The sequence below is a fragment of the Aedes aegypti genome, chromosome 3 (assembly GCF_002204515.2).
Source record: "Aedes aegypti strain LVP_AGWG chromosome 3, AaegL5.0 Primary Assembly, whole genome shotgun sequence".
NCBI lineage: Eukaryota > Metazoa > Arthropoda > Insecta > Diptera > Culicidae > Aedes > Aedes aegypti.
In genome coordinates, this window is record NC_035109.1 from 123,996,781 (window position 1) to 124,022,391 (window position 25,611).

General features: G+C 37.4%; 1 protein-coding gene across 6 annotated transcripts in view; it reads left to right on the top strand.

The window, feature by feature from the left end:
• The first annotated feature begins 1,049 nt into the window (after positions 1-1,049).
• The window catches only part of LOC23687582 (muscarinic acetylcholine receptor M3), a 110,000-nt gene continuing 85,438 nt past the window's right edge, over positions 1,050-25,611 (top strand). Inside the window, exons 1-3 of one of the 6 annotated variants that reach the window (XM_021849919.1) lie at positions 1,051-1,260; positions 1,886-2,036; positions 20,536-21,015. The gene's annotated coding sequence lies outside the window, so the exon portion shown is untranslated. Of the gene's footprint in view, positions 2,037-20,535; positions 21,016-25,611 lie in introns of all 6 variants that reach the window. The other 5 variants (XM_021849918.1, XM_021849917.1, XM_021849920.1 and 2 more) reach the window with 5 other exon arrangements.

Sequence of the window (25,611 nt, forward strand, 5' to 3'; positions counted from 1 at the left end):
TCAATGTTTTTCTTAGTGATTCGATTATCCGGAGAATTCGATTATCCGGAGTAAAACAAAAATCTATACTCCGGATAATCGAGTCCGACCTGAATATCAATCTACGAATTCTCTCAAAAGCTTTTTTGAGAGTTTCTCAAAAAGTACCTAAAAATCTTATAGATAATTCAAAAACTTTCAAGAGCTCTTTCGGAAAAAAATATTCTAAAAATCTACAAGAAGTACTTCAAGTGATATAATACGATTTCGTTGAGGAATTACATTTTAAACGTATCATAATCGATATAATATATCGATTGTTGATGTTCAAAATTTAATGCTGTTTAGGTAAACATTCTAGGAAAACATCTAATAATTTGATCTAGATTCCCTCTAAATATTAAACAGGAACTTCTACGAAGATACATAAGGAATAAAAAAATATCTACAGAGATACAAAAAAGTCTTGAAAAAATTCTTGACAGAATTCCCGAAAGAATTTCTGTAACTAGTCTGGATGAGTTTTCGAGGCATTTTTGCGATTCTGACTTAATTGAATTATGAACAAGTGTGAAACACGATATGACAACAAGTGTGAAACACCTATATGAAAAATATAAATTTTTGCTCCAGTCAACATTTAAGGTTTAATTTTGGGTCTATTTGGTCGTTGATTTTAACTCAATTCACCAATTATATAGTGTGCAGATATCGATGCAAATTGATATTTATGTTAAAGTTGCTTTCCGTTCGAAACAGGAATCAAATTCATCACCAACTCTAGTATACCTTCACATTCTCTCCCACTGAAAATGAGTTGCCGGTAGCCACAACCTGTCAATACAGCGCCTATCCAACACGCTGTTTTTCCCATTTCCATCTTCAACATCACCCAATCGCGCACGTGGGAGAGAGTGGGTAACCCACAGCACTCCAAGAGAGCGAAAACGGGTGGCATACATATAGCTTCATAGAAACAAATCCGAGAATATCCGGCAGAGTATGAAAAACAAAACGATTTCAAGCACTTGGCCGAGGCGCAAGCAGAGTGCGATATCGGGTACGCCACTGTATGTCAGCAGTTGGCGCCATTCGGTCAGTAGTGAGCGCGCTTTCGTCGGATTAACACGTGGTTCCCTCCCAGTAAAGCCGTGAGAAGTTCGGATACCGGATCCCAAAGCAATGGATTTTTGTTGGTTTTGGTCCAGTTAACTTTTGTGGTTTACTGTAGCATGGAGATCAGAAATCAGGATACTGATGCATAACTGAGGAAGCGTAAAAGTGCGTTTCGAAATTTACTGATGTATGAAAGTGCTTCTGAATATATATTTTGTGAAAAAGATTGATTGATTTGTGGTTGAAAAATAAAATGTGTCAGTTGCATTTGGCAATGGGAATTATGGTTATGGTTAGGATGATGCTGAAGGTGGATGCAGTCATAAAAAAGCGATGATGATGCTGATGATGTTAATGATGATGCAGTTGTAGTGAATCTGTAACCCATCGTAAAGTGGAGTAGAGTCAGTGCATCTGGTCAAATAGTTTTGCAAAAGCGTGCGGCTTGAAGTGGGCGCGATTTCTTTCAAGTTGGCAGCCAATAGTGAAGAAAAAAATAAATAACTAACGTCTGCGGCAGTGGAGGTGTGTTGATGATTTAGATCATTATTTTACCGAGTGTAAATTGGATGGGCACTGCACGGTTAGATTGGAAACCATTCTCGTATAGGATTTGTGCATTAATCTGAGGATAATTGCTGCGTTTCTTGGGAATGGGATTTTTGTTTGGATCGTCAAAAGAATGTATCATTGTGCAACGTAATGCAGTGATATTTAAATGCCGGCGGATAATAGCCGAAACCTTTGTGAGTGTATGTGACCAGGCTTTATCGTAGTTACTATATTGCAGAAACAAGTGGAAAAGTTTATGAGTTACATGATCAAACAAAAACTCCACAAAATAGGATGCCGAAAGGAGTTAGTAGATGTCAGTTATATCCAAATGAATCAACAAACTTGGTGAACTGAACAAAAAACTAAACAAGAATTAAATGAAATAGGTGAGTTTGACGTAGAATAAACTTAACAATATTTCGTTTTAAAAACTGTCAAATTATTAAAATATTAAGCATGCATTTCTATATTGGTTCGTGTAATGATTTAAACTTAGTTTATTGGGCAAATTATAACTTAAACGTAAAAATATTGTGAAAAACGTTTAGCCTGCTTTTCTATTTGCACTTTTGCAGTATGAGAGCTTTATTTGCCAATTTATATTTTTTGAATCATGCAATTAGAAAATTTCTCGGATCTCAGATTGGAGTTTTGACCAGCGGGAATCAAACAAGTGTTCTTGTACATTTATCCCAGCGGCATTTTTTGTTCTAGAGTTTATTGGCATTGACAGGCTCTTGGAGACTTATCAAAATTAAGAGTCAGTTCGCGAGAGCCGCAACCCCTGCTTGTATTGATGTTCTTCGATCAGGCTTAAATTTTCAGGGATTGTTCTACTATATAAAAGATGATGTTTTGCAAAATTTTAGATTTTTATATTAGGGGGAAGTGGGACAAAACGACCCCCAATGATTTCATGTCACTAAACATGCAAAATCACAAAAACTTATATAACTATAGTAAAACTGCACGGATTACGTTGAAACTTGGCTTGATTACTCTACGTTATATAAACTTTGAGATAAGCATGGTATATGAATTTTAAAAGTACTTCAAATCGAGAAAAACAAGTTTTTCTTAAAAATATTAGTGATTTTCAAATCGATTTTTTTCTTACCAACCGAACTAGGTCAAAAAACTAAATATGACGTTTTGTAGGGTAACTCATGGGCTTTCATTAGAGGTATAATCCAGATATGCCGTTTCAAAAATTTTCGAAAATAATTTTTTTTCGGGGTAGTGTTTTAACTTGAGCCATTTTGCGAGTACCGCAACCGCCTTGTCTAGAGAGGTTGTATTGATGTTCTCCGATCGAGCTGAAATTTGCAGGAGTTGTTTTCCTATATAAAAGAATATATTTCGCAAAATTTCAGATTTTTATATTAGGGAGAAGTGGTACAAAATAACCACTAATGATTTAATGTATAAAAACATACTAAATCAATTAAAGTGCTATAATAGCGATAGTAAAAATACAGAGTGCTTCGTGAAGCCCAAGCAGGACAGTTCGGTTTTGCGTCGTCCGATTGATTTTGCTGACGGATTCGCGCGTTTTCGTTGCCGGAGATTTTTTTTTTCCTCCTGTTTTGGAGCGTCTTGCTGGGTAGTGCTTCGTGAAGCCCAAGCAGGACAGTTCGGTTTTGCGTCGTCCGATTGATTTTGCTGACGGATTCGCGCGTTTTCGTTGCCGGAGAATTTTTTTCCTCCTGTTTTGGAGCGTCTTGCTGGGTAGTGCTTCGTGAAGCCCAAGCAGGACAGTTCGGTTTTGCGTCGTCCGATTGATTTTGCTGACGGATTCGCGCGTTTTCGTTGCCGGAGATTTTTTTTTCCTCCTGTTTTGGAGCGTCTTGCTGGGTAGTGCTTCGTGAAGCCCAAGCAGGACAGTTCGGTTTTGCGTCGTCCGATTGATTTTGCTGACGGATTCGCGCGTTTTCGTTGCCGGAGAATTTTTTTCCTCCTGTTTTGGAGCGTCTTGCTGGGTAGTGCTTCGTGAAGCCCAAGCAGGACAGTTCGGTTTTGCGTCGTCCGATTGATTTTGCTGACGGATTCGCGCGTTTTCGTTGCCGGAGAATTTTTTTTCCTCCTGTTTTGGAGCGTCTTGCTGGGTAGTGCTTCGTGAAGCCCAAGCAGGACAGTTCGGTTTTGCGTCGTCCGATTGATTTTGCTGACGGATTCGCGCGTTTTCGTTGCCGGAGAATTTTTTTCCCCTGTTTTGGAGCGTCTTGCTGGGTAGTGTTTCGTGAAGCCCAAGCAGGACAGTTCGGTTTTGCGTCGTCCGATTGATTTTGCTGACGGATTCGCGCGTTTTCGTTGCCGGAGATTTTTTTCCCCCTGTTTTGGAGCGTCTTGCTGGGTACGTATTTGGGAAGGCCCAAGCAAGACGGATTATTTTCGGGACGCCAAGAAGTTTTGCTGTTAGTGTCAGTTTTGTGTTCAGTCGAGAATGGTTTACCAACTGGTGAGTTCGTTTCATGCTTTTGATAACACATATTTTCTTGAAAGCGTAACTTTTATGTAATATTAAAACAAACTTTGTATAGTTTGTCACTGTAGGTGTCGGCATTATGCTTTTTTCTTATACAATTTGAATATACATATATTTTTCTCTTTTTGACATTATTAAAAATCATCTTTTGAATTGTTCGACATTGTGAATGTTGACGTATTTTCTAAAACTTCTACCATATCGAGACAAAATGCACAGTAATACTCATATGTAATTTTCAATCAAACTATGTATGGTTCGTCACTACAAGTGTCGGCATTATTCCTGTTTCATATAAGTTAAAATATATACATGTAATTTTCAGTTTTCGTCATTAATAAAAACGTCTTTTGAATTGTTCGACATTATAGATGTTGACGTATTTTTTCCAAAAACTTCTCGAGACAAAAATACAAAACTAGCTTTAAATACAAGTCGTATATTTCCCCCTTGTCCATGGATCGCATCACCGACCAGAGGTGACTCCCAGATCTTTTCCTCCCTCACTAATAAACACCCTTCCCGTGGTGATTGTGGAGATGCAAAGGTATTCTCGGTCTCTAGAAGCAACAATCATTACACCCTAACATTCCTTCCCCATCCCAACTGACTGTAAGGACTTGGCCGGCGCGCTTATTGATCAATAATATTAGATCTGCTAAAATTGCACTCCGAGAGTAAGCGGAAACTCCCATCCCTTATTCATTTGGATCGTAGTGCAATTCTTACCAGTTCCGATCAATCACGGAGTAGCAACCATTGACATGTACAGTCAGTCCATGCTATGCTATGCTATGCTATAATAGCGATAGTAAAAATACACGAATTTGCATGAAATTTGGCACGTTTACTTAACGTAATATGAACTTCAAAATGAACATGGTATTTGGATTAGAAAAAAATTTCGAATTGATAAAAAAAATTGTTTTATTTTTTTTTAATAAAAATTTTTTTTTTTTTCAAATCGACTTATATTTTTGTCAACCGAACTAGGTCAAACAACTAAATTTAAAGTTTTGTAGGGAAACTCAGGAGCTTTCATTTGCGGTGTACCGTAGTGAATCAAAATTCAGACGGTACCAATATCGGGACACTCTGATAATATTTACCAATAAAATGCTAAATTGACAACATTTATACAACTATATTGAATTAAAAAAATAGCTGTTTTTGTAGTTATTACGACGTATTGGCCTTACGGAGGTCTGTTCAACAAACTCATCATTGTCCCCGATGAGATCAGCTCAAAGGTATAAATTTATTGGTTAGAGATAATCGTTTAGCATATTTTTATTACTTACATTTGGTCTCTTACTAGGCAAACAAATTCAAATTTTAAATTTAATATAGGGTAGTTCAGGGCGCTATCTGTAATTATTCAGTTTTAATAAGCATACAGTAATAATATATGAATTAAAATTCACTTAATAAACGATTTTGCATTCACATCGATCAATCAACAATGAGAAGGTAATTTTTTCCATTCTCATTCCCCCACTTTACATTCCCCCACTTGACATTTCCCCCACTCATTCGCATGGATGGTATATATGCATTCGAGGGGCGCTTAGATGGAGGCAATCGTCGCAGCAGTTGTGATCGTAACATAATAATACACAAAGTTATAGCTTAAAAGTTTAGTTTACTGTAAATATAGTTTAAAATAGTAGAAAAAGGCTGTCCGGAATTTGAACCCTATGTTTTTGAATCCGGACATTGTATTGGAATTGTATGTTTCGATGCCGTAAGTACACAATTTTCAAATAAAACTGGAATAATACTTTGAACATCATCAAAACATGAGTAATATGTAATAGGAACAATACTGTGCGGCGTTCATTGAACCAATCAGTGATGATTGCAGTTTAAATCACCAACATGTCTGTCCAAACAAATAAATCACAAACATTGCTTACACAATATGTGTTCATTACTATTCAAAAAGAAACCCATTTGGCAGAACTACACTTTTTATAAGCGAAAAGTGGGTCAAAGTGGCCCCCAACATTTTTTTTGTCGGAAAACACACAAAATCACAAGAACTACTGTAACGTTTAAACGGATTGTTTTGAAAAATATGTTTTCTTTTTTTTTGTAAAAAACACACAATTTTCCATGGAAAATGCAATTTTTAACAATCTTCGTCTCTCTTTTACTCTTTTGAGAAATTTGCAAACATCAAGGCTAGTAAAAGTCAAAATTCCATTCAAGATTTAAACAGTACAATGTCTCATAGCAGCCATATGAACAGTCAGTCTAAACTAAGCTAAACTCAATTATTTACAAATTGATCTCTAGCAAACATAACATCATATACACATACATGTGACCCTTCTAATCAAACCCATCAAACATTATCCAAATTTAAAAAAAAAATGCGGTGGTTGATTCCCATCTAAACAGCGTGAGAAGAAACAACGCTTACTACTGAATCGCCGAAGCTGCTAACGAAAACATTGGTGCAATGACTTATTGTTATCCACATCATAACTTTTGCAAGAAAGTGACATTTCTTTTAGATATGGCAGCGGCAACATGGTATGATATATTCGGTATTACAACTACCGACAAGAGGCCTCCATACGCTGCTCATACCGCCCGGATTTTGATTCACCACGGTACACCGCGAAAGAAAGCCCTTGAGTTGTCCTACAAAACTTCAACTTAGTTCGGTTGACCAAAAATAAGTAGATTTGAAAAAAAAACTAATTTTACAAAAAAACAGGTTTTTCTCGATTTGAAACATTTTTTTATCCAAAATGATCATTCATATAACGTAAAGTAAACATGCCAAATTTCATACAAATTCGTGCATTTTTACTATCGCTATTCTTCTTCTTCTTTCTGGCGTTACGTCCCAACTGGGGACAAAACCTGCTTCTCAGCTGAGCACTTCCACAGTTATTAACTGAGAGCTTTCTATGCCGATTGACCATTTTTGCATATGTATATCGTGTGGCAGATACGAAGATACTCTATGCCCTGTGATGTCGAGAAAATTTACAACCCGAAAAGATCCTCGACCAGTGGGATTCGAACCCACGACCCTCAGCTTGGTCTTGCTGAATAGCTGCGCGTTTACCGCTACGGCTATCTGGGCCTCTACCATCGCTATTATAGCACTTAAATTAATTTTGTATTTTTTTATATATTAAATCATTAGTGGTTATTTTGTACCACTTCTCTCTAATATAAAAATCTTAAGTTTTGTGAAATATCTTCTTTTATATAGGAAAACAACTCCTGCAAATTTCAGCTCGATCGGAGAACATCAATACAACCTCTCTAGACAAGGCGGTTGCGGTACTCGCAAATTGGCTCAAGTTAAAACACTACCCCGAAAAAAAAATTGTTTTCGAAAATTTTTGAAACGGCATATCTGGATTATACCTCAAATAAAAGCCCATGAGTTACCCTACAAAACGTCATATTTAGTTTTTTGACCTAGTTCGGTTGGTAAGAAAAAAATCAATTTGAAAATCACTAATATTTTTAAGAAAAACTTGTTTTTCTCGATTTGAAGTACTTTCAAAATCCATATACCATGCCAATCTCAAAGTTTATATAACGTAGAATATTCATGCAAAATTTCAACATAATCCGTGCAGTTTTACTATAGTTATATAAGTTTTTGTGATTTTGCATGTTTAGTGACATGAAATCATTGGGGTTCATTTTGTCCCACTTCCCCCTAATATAAAAATCTAATATTTTGCAAAACATCATCTTTTATATAGAAGAACAAACCCTGAAAATTTCAGCCTGATCGGAGAACATCGATACAACTTCCCATGGAAAGGGGGTTGCGGTTCTCGCGAACTGGCTCTTAAAAGATTACTGATGTGAACATCAAACATTTTGGTAGGCTCAGATTTTCATGATTTTTTTTTCCACAGGCAGGGCTTGTCAATATGTGAATAAAAAAAAATTGAGAAAAATTCAGGGTCGCCTATTTTCCCGGAAAACTCAGTTGGATTTTTTTTTGTTTTCCCCTGACACTACTTACTTTGAAAAATCATAACTCAAGAAAGAAGCATCGTAGAAACAATGTTTTTCTATGAAAATGAAAGCAATTTTTTTCAGGAATAAAAAACAAATTAACTGAAAACAGCTTCCACAAAATTTTTCACCGTTGAGAAAATTCGTAGAGAAAAGCCGGAAAAACTATGTTCCAACTCGTGTAAAATTTTCAAAGAAATATTTTTGAGAACAGAATTTTATAAATTTCAATCACTGAAATTTTTAAGATGTACTACTTTTTAAATCCTGCGTTTGGTCATAGTTTTGTGAAAAATGCCCAGATTTCTCGTACATGTCTTTTCGTTCGAAAATCATAACTAAAGATAAAAGCGTCACAGAAACATTTTTTTTGTCAAATCGGAATCAAATTTTCTCAAAACTTTGAGATTTTTTGAAATGGATTAAGTTAATTTTTCACCGTTAAGGAAAATAAATAACGATAACCCGATAAGCTATTCCAGCTTACAACCAAAGTATATTTGAAAACAACATTTTTTAAATACGCTCATTTTTCGTTTCTAAAACATGATCAAATTTTGCCAAGATGAGCTGTTTACAAATTTATACATTTATATGTTTATAAAGCTTATTTTCAAATTTATAAGTTTACTAGTGGTCCCGCCAAACTTCGTCTTGCCATCAAGTAGGCTGTTCAAAAATGCTATGGATCGTCCCATACAAAATGACAGTTCCGTGCATTCTCGTTTTTCCAACTTTCCCGGTGATTTTTATACACACAAACACGTCGGGACTCATGACGAACAAAACGGAGAATAAATCATTCAAATGCGTTGACCCGTTCGAAAGCCATTTCGTGACATACAAACACCATTCCATTTTTATTTATATAGATAAACAAAACTACTTAAGAACGAAACAGCATAGAAACAAAGACTTCTTCACTAATAATGTAGGCATTGTGATGGCATGTGACATTAAGCGAATGGCTAGAGATGCTAGTATTAGAAAGTCAGCAGAAATTAATAACGCCAAACATTTTTTCGACAGGGCTGTGTCGCAAAAGGTGACAGACCAATTTAAAAAAGGTTGGGAATTTATCTATGCAACTGAAAATGACAATTCAGAGGCTGACAAATTTCTTCAGGAAAGATTTTCTAACCTTGTTCCAATTCCTGGAACAAAAAAATATCATTCATTTATACCAAAAGACGAACGAAGCATTTTTGCTAGTGAATTATCAGATGCACATGAAAACCAAGAATACAGCATGCTTTGTTCTTAATTTAACAAAGAAACGAAAATCTTCTGGTGTTAGCAACCAAAGACAATATTTCCGGTTGAAAAAATAGATAGTATTAAGATGAAAATGTAAGTTATGTACTGAATAATTGAATAAATAATATTAAAAAAATAATAATAATCTTATTTGTTCCATAGAAAAGAAAGAATCCCTTTTCAGTGTAATGAAAAATTGAGGCAGATACAGTTTTTTTCAGTTTTTCTTAGCGGTGTAATTTTTCATGGAAAATATCATCCATTCCGACTTATAGTTCATTAAACCAATCTCATATCTTTTTTTCAGATGTTAGAAAATTTGCAATTGCTTTGATAAAATATCTTTGTTTTTCCGATGCTTCGATTGAAATATGGGTTTTCAAAGAAAAGGCTTACATGGTCATTTTCCACAAAATTGGCCATAAATCAAAAACGAAAAAAAATACATTTCAAAAATTTCAGCCTTTAAAGCTTATGAAATAACCTTCTCAAAAATATATTTTTGAAAGTTTTCCACTAATTGGAACATAGTTTTTCCGGCTTTTCTTTACAAATTTTCTCAACGGTGGAAAATTTTTGTATAAAACTATTTCCAGTTAATATTTTTTTATTCCTGAGAAAATTTGCTTTCATTATCATAAAAAAAACTTTGTTTCTACGATGCTTCTTTCTTGAGTTATGATTTTTCAAAGAAAAAGCTCAAAATTTTCACATATTTTATAAAATTGGCCATAACTCAAAAACGAAAAAAAATATCATATCAAAAATTTCAGCGATTAAAGCTTATGAAATTATTTTCTCAAAAATATTATTTTGAAAATTTTCCACGAGTTGGAGCATAGTTTTTCTGGCTTTTCTTTACGGAAAACTGTTTCCAGTTATTATTTATTTTATTCCTGAGAAAATTTGCTTTCATTTTTATAAAAAAAAATGTTTCTACGATGCTTCGTTCTTGAGTTATGATTTTTCAAAGTAAGTAGTGTCAGAGGAAAACAAAAAAATACCAAATGAGTTTTCCGGGAAAATAAGCGACCCTGAATTTTTCTCATTTTTTTTTATTCATATATTGATGAGCCCTGTCTGTGGAAAAAGTTTCATGAAAATCTGAGACCCTTCGGCTCACTTTGTACGGAAATAAAAAAAAAATCCCCTAATCTCTAAGCTGACTTAACTATCAGACTCGAAATTAAAAGATTTCGATCAATATTGTATGTACAACATTTTGTACCTTTGTGGTTCATGAGCTTAGCCTTATCACAAAACTTATAATCTTATTTTGCTTGTCTTATAAAGACAACGATTAAATTCCGGAGACTGCACTAATTTATGTTAAAGTCTTCTTAAATCCCATCTATCTGATACACGTTATTGGAATGCAGTCAACCTGTGGCTACGAATATCATTATGTCGATAATGATAATCATGTAAAGAACTATAAGTTAATCAGAACACGAAAATAAAAATGGCAATTATTTCTCTAGCTGAATTTTTTTTGGCTGCCGTGTGTAACATACTTCCCCATGCTTTCTTGCACTTCCTAGTCTAGTGGGACAACGACGCTGCACACAATAACTGACCAACATGAAAAAAAAACTTCCATTTTTCAGGCCCTTCTATCACTTATTGTTTTTTGCGTCTTTACAACCGATCACAGGTTAACGCAAAATAATTAGTTATTAATTCATTGCAATAAGCTTAAGCCAAGGCTCTAAAAAACTATAAGTTTTGGTGAAGAACAAATAATCTGATGATACTTTAGCCAGTAAAGGACTTCGATTAAGGGGTCTTAAGATTAAAAGCTCTCATGAATGATTATATTGTACTGAATAATAACCAATTGATATTAAGCTATCTACTTACCTACTTATTTGGCTTTACATCAATTATCTTGATAAAGCCTCGCCAACAATATTTCGCCAATTCCCTCGGTTCATGGCCGCTTCTCTCCATCCTCGCCTGTGACCCACGCTCTCCAGATCCTGGTGTACCTGATCAATCCACCTAGCTCGCTGCGCCCCACGCCTTCTTGTTCCGACCGGATTCGTGGCGAACACCATCTTTACAGGGTTGTTGTCCGGCATTCTTGCAACATGCCCTGCCCAGCGTATCCTTCCAGCTTTAGCTACCTTCACGATACTGGGTTCGCCGTAGAGTTGAGCGAGCTCGTGGTTCATCCTTCGCCGCCACACGCCGTTCTCCTGCACGCCGCCGAAGATCGTCCTTAGCACTCGGCGTTCGAAAACTCCAAGAGCTTGCAAGTCCTCCTCGAGCATAGTCCACGCCTCATGCCCATAGAGGACTACCGGTCTTATGAGCGTTTTGTACATCGTGCATTTGGTGCGGGGGTGAATCTTTCTTGACCGCAGTTTCTTCTGGAGCCCACAGTAGGCACGACTTCTGCTGATGATGCGCCTTCGTATTTCCCGACTAACATTGTTGTCAGCCGTCAACAAGGATCCGAGGTAGACGAACTCGTCCACCACCTCGAAGGTATCCCCGTCTATCGTAACACTGCTTCCTAGGCGGGCCCTGTCACGCTCAGTTCCGCCAACCAGCATGTACTTTGTTTTCGACGCATTCACCATTAGCCCGACTCTTGTTGCTTCGCGTTTCAGGCGGGTGAACAAATCTGCCACCGTTTCAAATTTTCTCCCAATAATATCCATGTCGTCCGCGAAGCAAACAAATTGTCCGGATCTCGTGAAAATCGTGCCTCGACTGTTAAGTCCGGCTCTCCGCATGACACCTTCAAGCGCAATATTGAACAACAGTTTCGTGCCCTGTCGTAGTCCCCGCCGAGACTCGAACGAACTGGAGTGTTCGCCAGAGATCTTCACGCAGTTTTGCACACCGTCCATCGTTGCTCTGATCAATCTTGTGAGCTTCCCGGGGAAGCTGTTCTCGTCCATGATTTTCCATAGCTCTATGCGGTCGATACTATCGTATGCCGCCTTGAAATCGATGAACAAATGGTGCGTAGGGACCTGGTACTCACGGCATTTCTGGAGGATTTGCCGCACGGAAAAGATCTGGTCCGTTGTCGAGCGGCCGTCGATGAAACCTGCTTGATAACTTCCCACGAACTCGTTTGCTATAGGTGATAGACGACGGAAGAGAATCTGGGATAGCACTTTATAGGCGGCGTTTAGGATGGTGATTGCACGATAATTTTCACACTCCAGTTTGTCGCCCTTTTTGTAGATAGGGCATATAACGCCTTGCTTCCACTCCTCCGGTAGCTGTTCCGTTTCCCAGATGCTGACTATCAGCCGATGCAGACAAGCGGCCAACCTGTCCGGGCCCATCTTGATGAGTTTGGCTCCGATACCATCCTTGCCAGCGGCTTTGTTGTTCTTGAGCTGTTGAATGGCATCCTTAACATCCACCATCGTGGGAGCTGGTTGATTTCCGCTGTCCGCTGTGCTGACGTAGCCATCGCCTTCGCTGTCCTGACCTTCTGTGCCTGTGTTCTCTGCGCCATTCAGGTGTTCATCGTAGTGCTGCTTCCACCTTTCGATCACCTCGCGTCCGTCCGTCAAGATGCTCCCATCCTTATCCCGGCACATCTCAGCTCGCGGCACGAAGCCTTTGCGGGATGTGTTGAGCTTCTGATAGAACTTCCGCGTTTCTTGAGAACGGTAGAGCAACTCCATCTCTTGGCATTCCACCTCTTCCAGGCGGTGCTTTTTGTCCCGGAATAGGCGGGTTTGCTGTTTCCGCTTCAGTCTGTATCGTTCCACGTTTTGCCGCGTACCATGCTGCAGCATTGCAGCCCGCGCTGCATTCTTCTCCTCTAAAACCTCCTGGCACTCCTCGTCAAACCAATCGTTTCTTGATCTCCGTTCCACATATCCGACAACGTTTTCGGCATCGTCGTTAATGGCTGCTTTGACTGTCCTCCAGCAGTCCTCAAGAGGGGCCCTATCGAGCTCGCCCTCATCCGGCAACGCTGCCTCAAGATGCTGCGCGTACGCATTGGCGACATCCGGTTGTTTCAGCCGCTCGAGATTGTACCAGGGCGGGCGTCGGTACCGTACATTGTTGATGACGGATAGTTTTGGGCGCAGTTTCACCATCACCAGGTAGTGGTCGGAGTCAATGTAGGTTCCACGATAGGTTCTGACGTCGGTTATGTCGGAGAAGTGCCGTCCATCGATCAAAACGTGGTCGATTTGCGATTCTGTCTGCTGAGGTGATCTCCAGGTGTACCGATACGGGAGGCTGTGCTGGAAATAGGTGCTACGAATGGCCATGTTCTTGGAGGCGGCAAAATCTATCAGTCGTAGGCCGTTCTCGTTCGTCAGCCGGTGGGCGCTGAACTTTCCAATCGTCGGTCTGAACTCCTCCTCCTGGCCAACCTGAGCGTTCAAATCTCCTATGATGATCTTGACGTCGTGGCTTGGGCAGCGGTCGTACTCGCGTTCGAGCTGCGCATAAAATGCGTCCTTGTCATCATCAGTGCTTCCGGAGTGTGGGCTATGCACGTTGATTATGCTGAAGTTAAAGAATCGGCCTTTGATTCTTAACTTGCACATTCGTTCATTGATCGGCCACCACCCGATCACGCGCCTTTGCATATCACCCATCACTATGAAAGCTGTTCCCAGCTCGCGTGTGTTGCCGCAGCTCTGGTAGATGGTATGATTACCTCTAAACGTTCGCACCAATGCTCCTGTCCAGCACACCTCCTGCAGCGCTACGATGTCGAAACCACGGGTCTTCAGTACATCGGAGAGTATGCGAGTACTTCCAATGAAGTTGAGAGATTTGCAGTTCCACGTACCGAGTTTCCAATCGCTAGTCCATTTTCGTCGCTGTGGTCTTTGCCGATTGTTCCGGTCCGTATTCTCTCGTTGACGTTCCTGTGCTGATGTGTTTTTACGGCTGGCTCGCAGGGCCTGACACCAACCCCCTAGATTTCCGGAGGACCATTCCCCCTAAATGTTCGGAGGGCCATAGTGCGCAGTTTAGCTTAGAGTCCTTCTCTGGCACTCGGACGATGATCAGCCGCCCCTGACATGGGGAACAGACGCTGTTGTGAGCCGCTCCTAACGTGGAGTACAGACGCTCCAGGTTTGCAAAAGCAAACCCCCCCCCCTTCCCTGTCAGCATACGACCAAAGTTCCCACCGGGGGTTGGTTACCCGATCTTCCCCAAGGTTACTCGTACCCCGGCCAGTACCACGAGGAGGTACCCAAGTAACACAGAAAACATCTTCTCGGTCAGTTATTCGAAAATGATGTTATAATCAGATGTTAAAGGTAAAATCCAATACATCTTCTGTTTTAAAACCGTTCTGGGGAAGTTTTACAAGAACATATCTCTTCGGCAAACTCAGAAACAGTGTTTATGTTATATTCCTGAATGACAAATGTATATATTACTTAAATAAAGCACTCATCATAACTAAACTTCAGTCGATGGAAATTTAGTTATAAAGTTGCTTTTGAATACATATTTCGTACATATTTGTTTTATTGTTTTGATAGAGATGTTATAATTATGTTTTTATGTGTCATACGAAAAACATATTTAGCATTTGTCTCTTTGACAACTCAGTTTCTCTTCGAAGATGGATGCAGAAACTTGAAGCAAAACAAAACCTGTGGCGAACAATTAAGTCTATTGATAGTTAATGCAAGCGGAGGATAGAAATGATTGAAAATATACACGAATATAGTGCGCGAATGAAAGTTCGTTAGATGTATATTTTTCAATGGGAACGAGCATTACACATCAACGACGATATTTGACATTTTCAATTAAATGAACAGCTTTTTTATTTGTTGTTTTGAACACGTACTCGATACGTATTTAAAACTTCATTCATACACAAAATTGCTTCCAGGCATCTTTCCAAAGTCATGTCATGTTACAGCACCGATCAGAAAAATCAATAACTGTAGAACTTTCATTGCAAGCGATTTACATATAGCAGAATTACGGTTTTCAGTACGGATGGTCAGGAATGTGTTCAACCCGGCTTAAACTTTTGATGTCTTTCGAATACTACATTCTATTGAATCAAAACATATCAACCAATTGGTTTTTTTAGGGATCTAATCCAATAAATATTACGAAGAGTTTTTACCTACCCTGTTGGCATCTGATTGAATCCACCATGTTTATCGCTTGTTCATCCAAAGAAAAAAAAATCACAAAATCGGATAAATTGCACTGATCACAAGTTGCAATTCCGCATCTCTTAAATGGCGCTTCAATAAACAAGGGGTACAACACTCAGTTACACCAGAAATCTAAAACGGCACTTAAAAAACATACACCATATGTGCACAAATATTACTTTGTATTTTGAAACTCGTAATTTGATAAAACAAAAAATCCCAGCTAAATTTAATACAGCAAGATAATTGTTTTCCTCACGCTATTTGCACCACTTGAAGTCAATGGTTAATCTAATTTGATTTTGTTTATGAGCTGTCAAAACAATACAAATATCTAATACACTATGTGCACTTGTATTTTAATACGACAAATTACGTCTTGATAACTTGATTACAACTTCTTGGTTATTATGATGTATGATATAACTTTGATGTATCAAATCAGAATGCTATGTGAAGTATTGTAAAACATCCAATTGGACTATGAAAGATGTTTTAAAACTTTCATCGTCTGCGCTTTTTCGGTTATAAAGGTGTATGAAATTTGGCATTGTACATTCGAACCAAAACAGCGGTGATGTATGAAAGGTGTATTTTGACCACATTTATGACAAAATGTGTTACTTGGGTAGGGATAGGAGTTGCTGGGCAAGAGGCTAAGGACCGCACAAAGGGGTCTATTTTATTCCTGCAGGTACGCGAGGTACCAATGGTACGCCATGCCCAGCCATTTACCGCGCCATATTAAGCTATCCCATTGACATTTAACCTGAAATAACATGCTTTGTGACAAGCAATAGGCAAGTAATAAGCCAGTGTTCTAAACTCAAAGAAAATGTAATACAGTCAACTCTCCCTTACTCGATATTCCGTATCTCGATACCGAGTTAGAGAACCATTGTAAAAGTTGGTTCCCATGGCTTCCTCGATGGTCCCTTGAATCGCAGTTACACTAAGTTTGTGTTCTGAATACCTCCCTAACTCGATGGTCGGTTCAATATCGAATTATGGACAGTTGACTGTAAATAATGTTTGAAATCACTGATCATTTTATTAGAATGATGATGATTGACTGATAGAATGTGCTTTAAAATTTAACTTTTTGCACGCAAAGTTTATAAATACTATCAACTCTCAAGTTTAGTGAAAAACTAATTGAAATTTTAGATAATATGAGATAGATTTGTAACCAAAAATTGGATGCTCATATCCCCCATTGGTAAAAAATCGACTGTGTTTGCAATACACTGTGTTCTGTATCGAACTACCGTTTTGTCTCAAATTCCGAACAGACTCATATTCCGAACACTCGATTTGGTTGAAATGTTTCGCTGAAATATGTCACCAAATAACAAGGAAATGGCAGTCAATTGCAATTCAATTTTAACGTCTTTAAATCTATTTTATACCTCGGGAGTAGTGATGATTCTCTAGTTCGAGACCAGTAGAACTAGTTCAGATGATTTTATTTGCGAAATTATTCATTTGAATATGATTTATTCGTGCTGTTCGGAATTTGAATCAAGGTGTTCGGAATATGAGACAGAATGAACACAGTGTTCGGCATCTGAATCAAATTGTTGTTCGATACTTTTACGTTAAAACAATACTAAACAAGTTTAAATGAAAATTTATATCGGCCCACCCAACAGCTAACAGTAAGGCTATACGAAGAAATTGAAATACTCATAAATATCACATAATTCATGCCTATTAGATGTATTTGAAGTCACTGTTTGCCTTAAGTGTAATAAGTAATAAGCAATTATGTTTATAACAAGTAAAGAATTAAAATAAACATATTATCCTTCAATTTAGCATTTTTTTGGTAAATATTATCAGAATGTCCGGATATTGGTGCCGTCTGGATTTTGATTCACCACGGTACACCGCCAATGAGCCCTTGAGTTACCCTACATAACTTTACATATTTAGTTTTTTGACCTAGTTCGGTTGACAATATATAAGTCGATTTGATAAAAAAAATGATTAAAAAGCAGGTTTTTTTCGATGTGGATCATTTTTTTCAATCCAAATATCATGTTCTTTTTGAAGTTCATGTAACGTAAAGTAAACATGCCAGATTTCATACAAATTCGTGCATTTTTACTATAGCTATAGCAGTTTAATTCATTTTGTATATTTGTTTTCATAATAAATCATTAGTAGTTAATTTGTACCATTCCCCCTAATATCAAAATCTGAAATTTTGCGAAATAACTTCTTTTATATAGGAAAACAACTTCTGTAAAATGTCAGCTCGATCGGAGAACATCAATACAACCTCTCTAGGCAAGGGGGTTGCGGTACTCGCAAAATGGCTCAAGTTCAAACACTTACCCGAAAAAAATTTTTTTTTCGAAAATTTTTGAAACGGCATATCTGGATTACACCTCAAATGAAAGCCAATGAGTTGCCCTACAAAACGTCATATTTAGATTTTAGACCTAGTTCGGTTGGTAAGAAAAAAATCGATTTGAAAATCACTAAAATTTTTATGAAAGGTTCACTTTTTCGATTTGAAGTACTTTTAAAATCCAAGTACCATGCCAATCTAAAATTTTATATAACGTAGAGTAATCATGCCAGATTTCAACACAATCCGTGCACTTTTACTATAGTTATATCAGATTTTGTGATTTTGCATGTTTAGTGACATGAAATTTTGGGGGTCATTTTGTCCCACTTCCCCCTAATATAAAAATCTAAAATTTTGCAAAACATCTTCTTTTATATACAAGAACAATCCCTGAAAATTTAAGCCTGATCGGAGAACATCGATACAAGAAGGGGTTGCGGCTCTCGCGAACCGGCTCTTAAACTCTTGGTTCGCCTTAAAAAACGTGAGCAGAAGGCAATTTTAACGCACTCGCGATCCTGGTATGAAAATTATATGGCAAGATTTGCAGAAAGAAATCAAGAAACGTTTTGCACAATTAAGAAACAAAAATTTTGAAAATAAGATTTCTCATTCACGAAACGCGACGCGAGACAAGACATAACACTTATAGTTCTTACAAACGTCAAGAAAGTATAAAAAATTACCTCTCTGTCGACCGGTTTCGAGCACGATGTAGCCCATCTACGGAACAATGACTAACTGACCGACTGACTGCTTCTCGTACGTTGTTCGTACGCGTCCGAAGAGAATGTTACTGGGTCATCGTATCTACCAAATTGAACAGACACGACGATATGGGAGGATCGTCTTCATTCATCAGGGGTCCTTCGTCGTTGCTGATGAACATAGACTCCCATGCGTTCAAGTGCGAAGTTTTTCTTACGTTTTTTATAAGATTCGCACTTTCCCAATCTATTGCATGATTGGAAGTTATCGTACGGGCTGCTACACTCGATTCACTGCGTTTATTAGCCGATACTGCATTTTTGTGTTCTTTTAATCTAACTTTAACTTTTCGGCGGGTTTGGCCTATGTAGACAGCTGGGCAATCCTTACAAGGGATCCAGTAAATTTCAGATTGCTCGTCCGGTGGAACCTTGTCTTTGAGGATGCACAGCAGGTCGCGCATTCAAGTAGACATGTTATCACGATGAGAAGGGTTCCAATAAATTGGTCAGATGAAGTTAAGTATCTAGGGCTCATGTTAGATAAAAATTAAACTTTGAATAATCACGTTGAGGGCATTCAAGCCAAATGTAACAAATAAATAAAATTTCTTTATCCACTTATCATTAGAATATCAACACTTTGTCTTAAGAACAAGCTTCAAACAAATAGGCCAGCCATGTTGTACCAATATGGACTAATACCAGGATACAAGCTCTGCAGAGAATTCAAAACAAAATTTTGAAAATGATTCTGAAGCTCCCTTCCTGGTATAGTTCAAATGAGTTGCATACAATATCCAATGCTGAAACGTTGAAACAAAATGTGAAATAAAATAATTAATAGTTTTAGACAAAAAATAGTTGCAATCTCCTATTGCCACGATTTATGCGTTATATGTTAAGGTTAAGTAAGGTCAAATTAATTGAAAGAGTTTTTTTTCTCTAATGAGCAGGTGAAATCAACTCACCAGTAAAACTTCTGATCTGCTACGGCAAATGAAATGTTATATATTGTTAACAACATGTTAATGAAAGCTTAATTTTGGTTTACCAAATTAGGATGACAGTTTTGTCTAACACAAAACACCTAGATTTAAGAAATGAATGTTATGTTTTAAATGATATTGGTAATAAAAAAATTAGGGGCCCAGATAGCCGTAGCGGTAAACGCGCAGCTATTCAGCAAGACCAAGCTGAGGGTCGTGGGTTCGAATCCCACCGGTCGAGGATCTTTTCGGGTTGGAAATTTTCACGACTTCCCAGGGCATAGAGTATCTTCGTACCTGCCACACGATGCCACGCATGCAAAAATGGTCATTGGCAAAGTAAGCTCTCAGTTAACAACTGTGGAAGTGCTCATAAGAACACTAAGCTGAGAAGCAGGCTCTGTCCCAGTGGGGACGTAACACCAGAAAGAAGAAGAAGAAAAAAAAAATTGTAAAAGTTTCGAGAGCATTTTAATTTATCAATTCATTTCATCAAAGCTGTCGATATAAGTTTTAAATGCATCCCAATAAGCTTTGTGATAATGGAATGTGGAATCAATAGGCATGATAAAAGCTTCATACGAAATTTCATGGGTAACTAGAACCTTATTTGAATCAAGGTTATCAATTTGTATACAAAGTTGACTAGAGTCGATAAATATGTATGTTTTTGTTTTTCAAAATGCATTTTTTTGTTATTCAAGCATTGAAAGTGGTCATAATCCTTATTGTAAATTTCGTTTTTCTGTTCAAAAAATAATACTGTTGGAAATTGATCCACAAATCATGAATTTAAACTGCCTTCACATCTTCCTCCCAAAGCCGATTGTATTGTGTTGCACACAAGCCAATTTGACCTACCCGTTTTTCACGATCTCTCTATCTAAGCAAAATATAGACAAACAATGCCAGGATTTATTCTGTTATCTAACTCTTCGTTTCACTTCTCTAAATTTCATTTCAGCTACAACCGAGCACCCATCCACCCACAATAAACAACGAACTAAAATTGAATTCCACCGATTGCCATCCGTTACCGGGCAGAGCACATCCTGCCACAAAACGGTGTCTGCATGCTACAAAGTTGTCCGTTTTATTCCTGCAGTTGTTGTCGAAACCGAAAATACCGAATGCTGCCAGGAATAAAGCAGGGGCGATAAAAAAGAGATCCAGTGAATGTGGTTTCGAGAGAACGTGATGTGTCGTTGGTAGTGTATTTTTTTTTTCGAAAAGGCATAATAGATTAAGAAACCCCGAAAAGTGGAAAAGTTGTCCCGAAACGAATGGAAAGTGATAATTGGAGAGTTGTTTGATTTTTTTTTTGTGGTAAAGGTTGAAAGCAAGTTTTAAATTTGGTGCACGATTGGAGTTTGAAGTTACATCAGAGTTGAGTTACGACGAAATCAGCAAACGAGCCCAATTAAACCGAGTTCGTGCAATAGAGGTCAGTATACAGTTATCTTGATTGATTTTGAAAGTGCTCTGTCAATGATTGAAACAAAATATCGTTCCACTTAAAATAGGTGTTACATTCAATGGTCTACTCGAGATTTGCTCCAGATGCTAAAAGGGACCTTCGTACGAAAGCAACGCTTTGTAGCATGAGAGTATTCAGGGAGGGGTAGGAGAGGCAGTTGCTCCCCTCTGGTCGATGGATAAAATTAAAACTTTTTGGTTCAGCACAAGAGTTAATAATATGCAACGTTAAGCTGTGATGGATGTAAGCCTGTGTCCATTCGATTATAGTTGACGAAATTGAGTCTTAAATGTGATTTATTGCATTGTATTGACTAGGCAACGATTTCAGTTGGGACGATATCAAATTATTTATAAAAAGTTTTGATTGGTGGCGGAACATGCCCAGCATGTGGAGTATTTTGAAAGCTACTGAGCTCATATTTGGTCACAATATGAGTCGTATTGAAGTGCTTCTGATTGCAAAGTTTCAGAAAATACAGCTGACAATAACCCCCTATTGCCAAAGTGAATCATGGAAGTGCTCAAGTAGCTATTATGTTCTTTGACAGCGGTTCTCATATCGTGCTCTGCGGATCACTTGGTGTAACTCGTTTTTTTTTTGTGACAACAGATCGAATGTTTGATTCAAACCACTGTTTTGTTTTCTAGATGTGTGCTTTTCAAAATTTAGAGGTGGTTTCAACTCTTCTTCACCTCAAGCTGTTCCAATGGTATTGTGGATGACATAACACTGTTTTTACGAGTCTTATGCACAAGGTGTCAAAATTTTAATCATTATTGAACTTTCATGAATGTTTTGTCGGGATGCTTACCCTTGTCGAAAAAACAACTGAAGCAACTTTGGTAATATACGAAGTGTTGATACCGTGATGCAAAATTGAGATTTTTTTACGAGTCTATTAAATTATGATTTTTTGCGTGAATTTTGAACTTGTTCTTAATCTATTCAAACACATTAATATAGGCTTAAAAAATATTTTACTACAGTTCTGCTCAGTTGTTCGAACTAAAAGCAAAAGTTTGAAAATGCCCTCAATGTGATTTTTGAAATTCTTATCTAGCATGAGCCCTAGATACTTAACTTCATCTGACCAATTTATTGGAACCCCTCTCATCGTGACAACATGTCTACTTGAAGGTTTCAAATAAAGAGCTTTTGGTTTATGTGGGAATATTATTTGTTGAGTTTTGGAAGCATTAGGAGAAATCTTCCATTTTTGCAAGTATGAAGAAAACATATCCAAACTTTTTTGCAATCGACTACAGATGACATGCAGGCTTCTTCCTTTGGAGGAGAGGCCTGTGTCATCCGCAAACAAGGATTTTTGACATCCCTGAGGTAACTCAGGTAAGTCAGATGTGAAAATATTGTATAATATTGGTCCCAAAATGCTGCCTTGAGGAACACCAGCTCTTACAGGAAGTCTTTCAGATCTGGAGTTCTGATAATTAAACTGAAGTGTACGATTTTTGGTACAAAAACTGATATGTCCCACAATACGGGGATTTCCGGTGGCCATTCCTGGGTTATTTCGCTGGGACAAAAGAACCAAAGTGGTCATTCATCAATAATTGAACTAGCAGAGTCACAGGGATGCAAAATCATGAAGATTGAGCCGTTGCATGCCTACTTTTGGTGCTAAAACTTTGTGGTTCCATATTGCGGGTTTCCCGGTGGCCATTCCGGTTCTCCAAAGGGCCATTTATTCATTCTTTCGGCAAAATACATCCAAACATAAAAAAATCGTAAAGAATTGGACACAATTCATTTGGTTTCGGGGTTCAAATCTGAGTAATTTCATCGACTTATCCAGATTGGCCACCTCCCGGGACTCCAGGAACCGGTTGCGCATTGACCTTACTGGACCGATTTTTTCAGGGAATGTGCGCCGGCAATTGGTTCCTTATTACAGAAAAAAATTATGCCAAAATATCCATCAACCGAATAGCACCGATGTGAATTACATATAAGGTACAGTGGGGGAAGTGTTTCAGTGGGGTAAGTGGATCATTCGTCAATATTAAGCATAAATACTTGAATGTGTTGAATGTTTTCGCACCATTGCTTCGTTTTAAGTTATATTCTTACGTCCACACTAATACTATTGCAAAAATGGTACTACACGTACACTAACACAAGCAAACTTGTTAGCTGCAAAAATTGATTAATTTCAAAATTGTTTTCCATCAATCAAAAATCCATTGTATCTCTGCCTAAAATCGAATTCTATTAGTTTTTTCGACACATGGTGAGCATTTCAGTTCTAATTGAATGAATCAAAATGAAAAATATGTGATTTTTATAAATAAATACAGATATACTGTACGTGGTACACTTACCCCTACTTTTTAATGGGGTGGGGTAAGTGGATCAAGTATTATTATCATATATTGGCAGACTGCTTACGAGAATTTTAATAAGTTTTAATATTCGCAAATGTTGTTTTCTCTTATTTTTTTCATTCCCAGCTTAAATTTGTCAAATTGACCATAGAGAATGTGAATTGATCCACCTAAAAGATTTTTTTTAACCTTTCTGGTATAAAAAATAAAATAAAATAATAATAAAATCAAAACTCACATGAAATTTTTCGTGGTTTATCTAAGCTGAGTTGCAAGAGAGCAAAATATACTAATTCTTCAATTGAAAACATATTGTCGTACCTTATTTGATCATAAAAATTATTCTAGACAGATGATACAAACATATTCATAAATAGAATAAAAAGATTTCAGTTTGTTGTTCAAAAATCAATGTAACTAATATGTTCAAACTTAGAGTGTTTATCGAAAACATCGTTAGGAATAATCCTACAATGCTTCTGTATAACTAATGTGTATAAATGGATGAATTTTCTCCAGATTATTCTAGTTACCATTTTTTTGTTGTTGTGCGAATTATTGTAAACTAATGTAAACATATTTTTTAATATATTTTGATTAAATAAAAATATTTTTAAACTTTAAAGTATTAAAATGTACCATTACTAGCACTAATAATAAGAACGAGGGTAATATCATTCTTACTATACATAATTATATCACATTTGTTTTGAGAACAGATTTTTTTCTATTGGTGATCCACTTACCCCACCATGGTGGGGCAAGTGGATCATTTGGCGCAAATTTTTAAGTCCCTCATACGTAGCAGATTCCCGGTGGCCACAGTGACCAAATCCGGATCTCCGGAAGGGTTTCTGAAACTAAACATGTGTGCCCTTCATTTAAGCCCAACAGAACTAAATTCGGTTATCACACTGATTTTCGCGAGCTGTTTGAATTTTCGGGTCGAAAACGACCCTAAGTCACAATTTGTAACTTTTTTTTTATGAAGGGGTCATTCAAAACTTTTGTTTCCACAAAAATTAAATTTCCCACAAAAAAATAATTGTCAGAAAGTTTCAAATTGCTACTGAAATAAGTCAAAAGTTACATTGATATGAATTTTGAAAAGGGTCGAAAAAGACCCAAGGTCCTTACTTAGGTTGAACGCCTCTTGAAGGTTTTGACCGTCAATTACACAGCGTAACAAAAACGACATTTTTGCGTGTCTCAAGGATCAAATTATGTGTCTCTTGTAGATTTGGGGTTGCTGAATATGCTGCCATTCTCAGAAATGTTCCAACACGTCACAATTTTTAGCTACAGGTCGTTAAAATTGTATAAAACACTGGTTTTATTAATGTTTACATGAAATTTAAATTACTATTTATCATACTTTTTTGTAATTTAATCCGCAAAACATGCAAAATAGAACTTGAGCTTTCATTTCAGACATAATTTGATTGAAATTGCGCGATTAAATTTCGATTAAACCGATCTCCATACAAAATTCTTCGTTTCTTCTATATGGCAAAATACAACAATTCTCTAAACCATCAAAAAATAACTTTTCTTATCGAAAGTAATACAAACTTTGATGATAAGTATTGTTATACACATAAAGTTTGAATTCTGTGGTAAATTAAGCCAATATATTACCTTACAAGCTGCATGCAAGTTGGCTGAAATAGTCATATTTTGCATTTTCAACAGTCAATATCTCAAAAACTAGACGTGCTATAATATTTCTGAAAACGGCAATGGATTCAGCAACCCTTAATTAAGTGAATAGCGGTATTTAGGTTCTTCTTCTTTCTGGCGTTACGTCCCCACTGGGACAGAGCCTGCTTCTCAGCTTACTGTTCTTATGAGCATTTCCACGGTTATTCACTGAGAGCTTACTATGCCAATGACCATTTTTGCTCGTGTATATCGTGTGGCAGGTACGAAAACACTATATGCCCTGGGAAGTCGAGAAAATTTCCAACCCGAAAATTTCCTCGACCGGTGGGATTCGAACCCACGACCCTCACCTTGGTCATGCTGAATAGCTGCGCGTTTACCGCTACGGCTATCTGGGCCCCTAGCGGTATTTAGGTGCTGGAGACAAAAACGTGTTCCGCAGTGTTATCAGTTTCGTCGCACTGTGTGGCGCAACCGTCTTGAAGGTGATTTTTCGAGTTATAAAAATATTTTTAGTAAAATTACCATAATTTCGTTATTTTCTAAACAATTTTAA